Below are 6906 nucleotides of genomic sequence, written 5' to 3' on the forward strand. Positions count from 1 at the left end.
CCCTAATCCATTCTGTAGGGGAATCCAGGAGGGCTTCCCAGAGGAGGTGACTTGCACTGAATATTGAATGGCAGTCAGGGAAGAGCATTCAAGACAAAGGGAACAGAGGGTGCCAAGCCAGGTGGAAGTATGGAGTTCTCTCTGTCTAGGCTCTTAAGACACCTGCCCAGATTCTCTAAACTCTAATTGTGGCCATGGGTATCCTCTGCTCTCCCTGCTGTCAGGACCATTTCCACCTCTACATCCCGTATCTATTTTTGTATTCTGTGACAGCCTGCTCACTGCTTTCTATAGTCTTGCTGTCCCTAATTGTATAGCACACATCTGCCAGTTTGCACTTTCTCAGTTATAGCTCTGAGTCAGCTGCGATTCTGTATAAAACTTTTAACAACCTCCAGGTGTTAGAACTCCCCGTTTACCTCGCAGCATACAACCAAGCCAGCATCTCATCTTCACCACTTCTACATGAACCTTGTGTTTCTTCTCTCTGGAATGCCCCTCCACTCCTTTGGGGATCTCAGTGTCAAAAGTGTCCCCTTTCCTGACCATCACATCACTCCCTCTCTGTATGTACAGCCCTATTTCTTTATTATCTCTATTATGGTTCTTAACCACTGTACTGTAATCTTTCATTTACAAGTCTGTATGCCATGGTAGATCTCAAAGGCCAGGCATCTACTGTAGGAGGCACTCCATAATCATTTCGTAATAACAGCTAACATTTATTCAGGAAATACTACCTGCCAGGCATAGTGCTAACGGCCCTTAGATGGATCACTTCATTTAATCCTCTCAACAACCTTATGGATTGGTCCCATTTAACCAATGAAGGTCAGAAGGGTTAGGTGACTTGTCCAGAGATACATAGCTGCTGTTGGGATCTGGGATTCAAATCCTGGAAGGAGACGAGAGCTGTGATCACTCTGCTGTGTCCTCAGACTTCTGAGGATAGGAAAGGCAGGAGATGGGTGGGGAGAGTAGAGGAAGGATGGCAGAAATAAACATTTTAAAAAAATCAGTCAGCCCTGGGTTTCATGGTTTTCTATGAATAACACACCTCTTTCAGACCCATTTCACATGCCCCGGGCCTGCTCTGGGAAGGGGTGGGGAGCAAGGGCATCTTCTCTGCTGTGAGTGACTCATCACAACCCTGGCTTAGTCACAGCATGTCACCACAAGCCAACAGAAGAAGCCAGGCCAGGGTAAAGTCTGGTCCTTTGGGGAAAAGAAGTGCCTGCTTTTCATTTCCCCAGGACGACTGGCCTTTGGGGCAGGAACTGACCATGGACTGCCATGGGGGTCTGAAGCAGTGCCTCTAAGCCCCCTTTCTAGGACACATGGACATGACAGAACAAAATACCTTAAGAGAAAAAGAAAGAAGGAAAGAAAGAGGAGAAGAAAACAAATAAAGAGGGAGGCAGGAGAGAACAAATCATAACTAAGCTGAAAAACAGGCAAGGAGATTGGTAAGGAGGGGATGAAAAAATGAAAGTGTTAGTCGCTCTTCGGGACCACATGGATTGTAGCCTGCCAGGCTTCTCTGTCCATGGAATTCTCCAGGCAAGAATACTGGAGTGGATAGCCATTTCCTTCTCCAGGGGAACTTCCCGACCCAGTAAACGAACACGGGTCTCCTGCACTGCAGGCAGATTCTTTACCGTCTGAGACACCAGGAAAGGAGGGGATACCTAGCACCAGGCAGCCATTAAGTGTATTCTGCCTCGGAGTACAGAGAACCTACAAAGTCAGAGGCCAATGAGGTGGGAACGGGAGTGGCCTTGGGACAAAAAAAGGGCAAGTGCTACTGCCCCTCCCTCCTTTCTCTTCTCCTTCTCCCCCTCCTCTCCCCTTCATACAGAAAGATTTACAGCTAAGGTGGTGGCTTTTGCCCCTTGATAAGTCTGAGATCTGCCCTACAAAGAATGTAAAGAATGTGACCTTCTTGTGCAAGAAGATGCTCCTGGAGTTGCCTGAAGGAGAAGCAGAGATGAAAGGGGAAAAGAAAGAGAAGACTTCCCTAGTTCAAGAGAAAGCCACATCAAAGTCGTCCACTCCCTCCCCTGTAACCAAAGAAAGGCGTTCCTGGGAAATCCCTGGCTATCCAGTGGTTTGGACTCTGTATTTTCACAGCGGAGAAAGGCACTCTTTTAGCAAAGGACCAGGAGCAGGGGTTCGAGGACCTATTTGCCTGCCTGTGTCTCCTAAAGTCATGAGAGTTGCTTCATACAGCTGTGCAAGTTGTGCCCTGCACGACTCCAGGGTACTATATAAATGAAACCCTCCGGAGTTGGGTTACTCACACTCATTTTTCCTTAAAAAAAAAAAATTCCTGTGACGATGACAAAAATTGCTATATACAGAGAAAATGAAAGTATCACCTTGAAAAATGTGTATGAGAGAAAGGGAGAAACAAAATTTGGTGTATGTATAGGCACCATTTGTACTGGTGGGAAAATACATTTCTGCCTAGTTCTCATCTATGGATGGAGACAAGAAGAGAGAAAGGAGACAGAAAAACTCCCAAGTCTCTGCTGGAATGTTTGGATTATGAAGAAGAGAGATTCCCCACCCCTCACCCCCCACCAGTGGGTAGCCCTTAGTTTTGCAAAGACAAGGATCTGTTTTAAGCTATGCAAAGGTAGGATCTAGAGGCAGCTCTGGGGAGAGAAGTCAAGGGATTGCAAGGCAGGGGGAGGAGAGGAGAGCATGCTGGGAACCAAGGCAGGAGGTGGGACCTTCCTTTTGTTGTTTGGTCACTTAGTTATGTCCCTCTCGTTGCAACCCCATGGACTACAGCATGCCAGGCTACCCTATCCTTCACCATCTCCTGGAGTTTGCTCATATTCATGTCCATTGAGTCAGTGATGCCATCCAACCATCTTGTACTCTCTCGTGCCTTCTCCTCCCACCTTCAATCTTTCCCACCATCAGGGTCTTTTCCAATGAGTCAGCTCTTCACATCAGGTGGCCAAAGGATTGGAGTTTCAGCTTCAGCATCAGTCCTTCCAATGAATATTCAGGATTGATTTCCTTTAGGATTGACTGGTTTGATCTCCTTGCAGACCAAGGGACTCTCAAGAGTCTTCTCCAGCACCACAGTTAGGACCTTTCTAGAAAGGTCAGTGAGATGTTCCCTGGGGCGACGACATGCTTCAGGGCTTTTGAGACTCATTCATCTGCTTTGCTTCAATGTAAGTCCCTCTGATTGTCCCATCCTTTAGAAGAGCTGCTCACACAGATACCTCTGCAGGGAGAGATCAAGGTGTCTGGAGTTCCCTGGCGGGCCAGTGGTTAGAGCTCTGTGCCTCCAGTGCACAGGAACTAGGATCCTGCATGCTATGTGGCATGGCCAAAAAAAAAGAGAGGGAGAGGGTGCCATCTTCCTTGTCTCCATCTTCATGGAGCTGAGAAAAATCGAGAACGTACAAAGGAGGTGAAATGCAAGTGTGCCTGTCTTCTCTTCTGCTCTTTTCCTCCTTCCCACTCCTTTCTGGCCCCACTAACCTTTCTCTTCCCCTTTGCTTTGACTTGCTGTTCCCTCTACCCAGATTTCCATGGTCATTCCCTCAGAGATCTCCTTCCTCCGTCTCTGCTCCCACGTTGCTTCATCAAGGAGACCTTTCGACACTGCAGACTGCCTACCCCACTTTCCCCCTCCCCCTTCTCTGCTTTGTTTTCCTTGTACTCACCTCCTTCTAATTTTACAGATTTGTTTCATGCATTGTCCTCTCTTCCCTAATATGTGTAAGCTCCATAGGAGCAAGAATTTTGGTCTTTTTGCTCCTGTTGTATCTCAAGCGCCTGGCAGAATGCCTGGCACGTAGGCCTTACGTGAATGTTAGTTGAATGACGAAATGACTGAAAGGAGAGTCCAGCGGAGGCACTTGTTCAGAGTCAGATTTAGCTTCCTGTAATTGGCAGGTGTCTCCTGGCAAGCACTGCCCTTCCAGCAGGAGGTGAGCTGGGGGTGCACAATGTTTTTGGTTACCTCTCAAAAGGATAGGTCTGCGGCTGCATCTGGACTGGGTCGGTGACATCACTCTCCCATGTGCTTCCGCCTGCTAGAGGAAGGCGTGTGGTTACAGTTGTAAAGCTGGTAATTGCACCTATCCGATTGCTTATCTTATCTGTCCCCTCCTTGGTGTCAGCTTCTCAGGGCGCGGTTCCTACTGACAAGAATGGACAAATGATTGTGGTGCTTTCATTTTTCTGTAACTTATTTGTGGGGTGGCGTCTCAAATCTAGGTGTGGTCACAGGATGGTGTGAACCCTGAGACAAAATTAGTTCAGTTAGGTTCAGTCCTTCAGTTGTGTCCAACTCTTTGCTACCCCATGAACTGCAGCACGCCAGGCTTCCCTGTCCATCACCAACTCCTGGAGCTTGCTCAAACTCTTGTCCATTGAATTGATGATGCCATCCAACCATCTCATCTTCTGTAGTCCCCTTCTCCTCCTGCCTTCAATCTTTCCCAGCATCAGGGTCTTTTCAAATGAGTCAGTTCTTCGCATCAGGTGGCCAAAGTATTGAACTTTCAGCTTCAACATCAGTCCTTCCAATGAATATTCAGTACTGAATATTCCTTTAGGACTGACTGGTTTGATCTCCTTGCAGTCCAAGGGACTCTCAAGAGTCTTCTCCAGCACCACAGTTCAAAAGCATCAGTTCTTTGGCGCTCAACTTTCTTTATAGTCCAACTCTCACATCCACACATGACTACTGAAAAAAACATAGCTTTGACTAGATGGACCTTTGTTGGCAAAGTAATGTCTCTGCTTTTTAATATGCCGTCTAGGTTGGTCATAGCTTTTCTTCCAAGGAGCAAGCGTCTTTTGACTTCATGGCTAAAGTCACCATCTGCAGTGATTTTGGAGCCCAAAAATATAAAGTCTCTCACTGTTTCCATTGTTTCTCCCATCTATTTGCCATGGAGTGATGGGACCAGATGCCATGATCTTAGTTTTTTATTTTTATTCCCAAATTTCAGCCATTTATTTTTGTTTCATCTTTTAATTCCTATGGGGTTCATCAACTCTTTATCAGTAATGTTCTAACTGACAAAGACCAATTTACATTAACTATAGTTATATACAACATATATAGTTATATACAACATGTCAAGGGAGTACACAGGAAAATCAGAACACAAGACTTCATCAGCTAAACAGAGTTCAAGTTTGCTCTTATGAAGACATACAAGAAAACAAATACACTGAAGCATAAACAAACAAACAAAAAAAATCAGAGTAACACATTCCAGAAGGAAAGATACAATAAAGATCTTAATTTACAATATGATAATTATATAATTTATTAAATTAACACAATTCATGTACATAATATTAACATGGTAGTCATTAAGTTTGTTAAGCACTTCAACTACTGAAATGTTAAAACACAATGAAAACTACATTAACCAACTTCTCCATCAAGGGATCTAACCTAGCTCACTAGTTCAAGCTGAACATTCACTTTCCAAAGTACTTCAGGCATGCAAAAAACAGGGCTAACAGGTTTAATCTGTTCTTCTCCCAAAAGTGACAATCCAACAATTCCAAACAGAGTATGAAAAGGATCTACCGTATCTCCTGGCCTATCTGCAAATCCTCCTGTTTCCTCATCTTGACATGCGAGGAGGAAACTGCAGAGTTTTTCTCTATCAACCCTATGAAGCCTTTCAGTTATCTTTAGAAAAGCCAACACCCACCATGAATAACATACGTCTGGTTACTTCTCTGGCCTTACATTGAGTCTGCCTGATGGAAGCTGTTGTTCACAAAATCACCAACCGTGTAAATCAGAATTTACTTGGTGCAACTGACTAGTAATAGACAAGAATCCTGCCCAGCATGGGATTCAGAACCTGGCCTGCAACCAAATCCACCATTAAAGTTCATACATGATAAAACAAATTCGATTGCCTTTTCCACATTAATAGCATCCAACTTCCCCAATAGAGCCAAAATTGCCATCGCACAAAAAGAGAATCTTGTATCAGTTTTCCCCCAAGTATCTCCAGCAAAAGAACCATCTTTCTGTAGACTCTGAACATATTCCACAACTTTATTTATGTCAGTAACATGAATACTATCAATGGCACCCCACTCCAGTACTCTTGCCTGGAAAATCCCATGGATTGGAGGAGCCTGGTGGGCTGCAGTCCATGGGGTCGCGAAGGGTCGGACACGACTGAGCAACTTCACTTTCACTTTTCACTTTCATGCACTGGAGAAGGAAATGGCAACCCACTCCAGTGTTCTTGCCTGGAGAATCCCAGGGACAGGGGAGCCTAGTGGGCTGCCGTCTATGGGGTCGCACAGAGTCGGACACGACTGAAGCGACTTAGCAGCAGCAGCAGCAGAGAGTAAGTATTTGAACAGCACTAAGAGTGTACAAAAGGTGAGGATCATGTCCAATACTAGCACTTATTCCACCACACTCGTGTTGACAAGACTTAATAAATGTCAGAATTTCTTCTCTATTCATGCAATGTAGTTGTCTGATGAGATCCATTACGGTCAGACCCCAATAGATGCCACTCATTCTCAAATACTCAGACATGCAATATTCATAATCATCTTTCTTTGAGCCATAGGATACAGTATAATTTCCCTGCTTCTCCAGTAACAGGGTGTCAGGTGCATCTGACTTAATAACATCCTACTGCCGTGTACCCCTATCCACTCTCCTACTGATGTATCTAGACAGCAATACAAAACACGTCCACACTCACCATAACCCTGATCTTGGTTTTTTTAATGTTGAGTTTTAAGCTAGCTTTTTCACTCTCCTCTTTCACTTTCATCAAGAGGCTCTTTAGTTCTTCTTCACTTTCTGCCAGAAGGGTGGTGTCATCTGCGTATCTGAGGTTATTAATATTTCTCCTGGCAATCTTGATTCCAGCTTGT

The 6906-nt window shown here is 45.0% G+C and overlaps 1 pseudogene; it reads right to left on the bottom strand.

Moving 5' to 3' along the window:
- Positions 1-4758: 4758 nt before the first annotated feature.
- LOC109573407 (geranylgeranyl transferase type-2 subunit beta-like) lies at positions 4759-6661 on the bottom strand (annotated as a pseudogene).
- Positions 6662-6906: the final 245 nt, after the last annotated feature.

Source organism: Bos indicus, chromosome 19 (assembly GCF_029378745.1).
Source record: "Bos indicus isolate NIAB-ARS_2022 breed Sahiwal x Tharparkar chromosome 19, NIAB-ARS_B.indTharparkar_mat_pri_1.0, whole genome shotgun sequence".
In the NCBI taxonomy this organism is placed as follows: Eukaryota; Metazoa; Chordata; class Mammalia; order Artiodactyla; family Bovidae; genus Bos; species Bos indicus.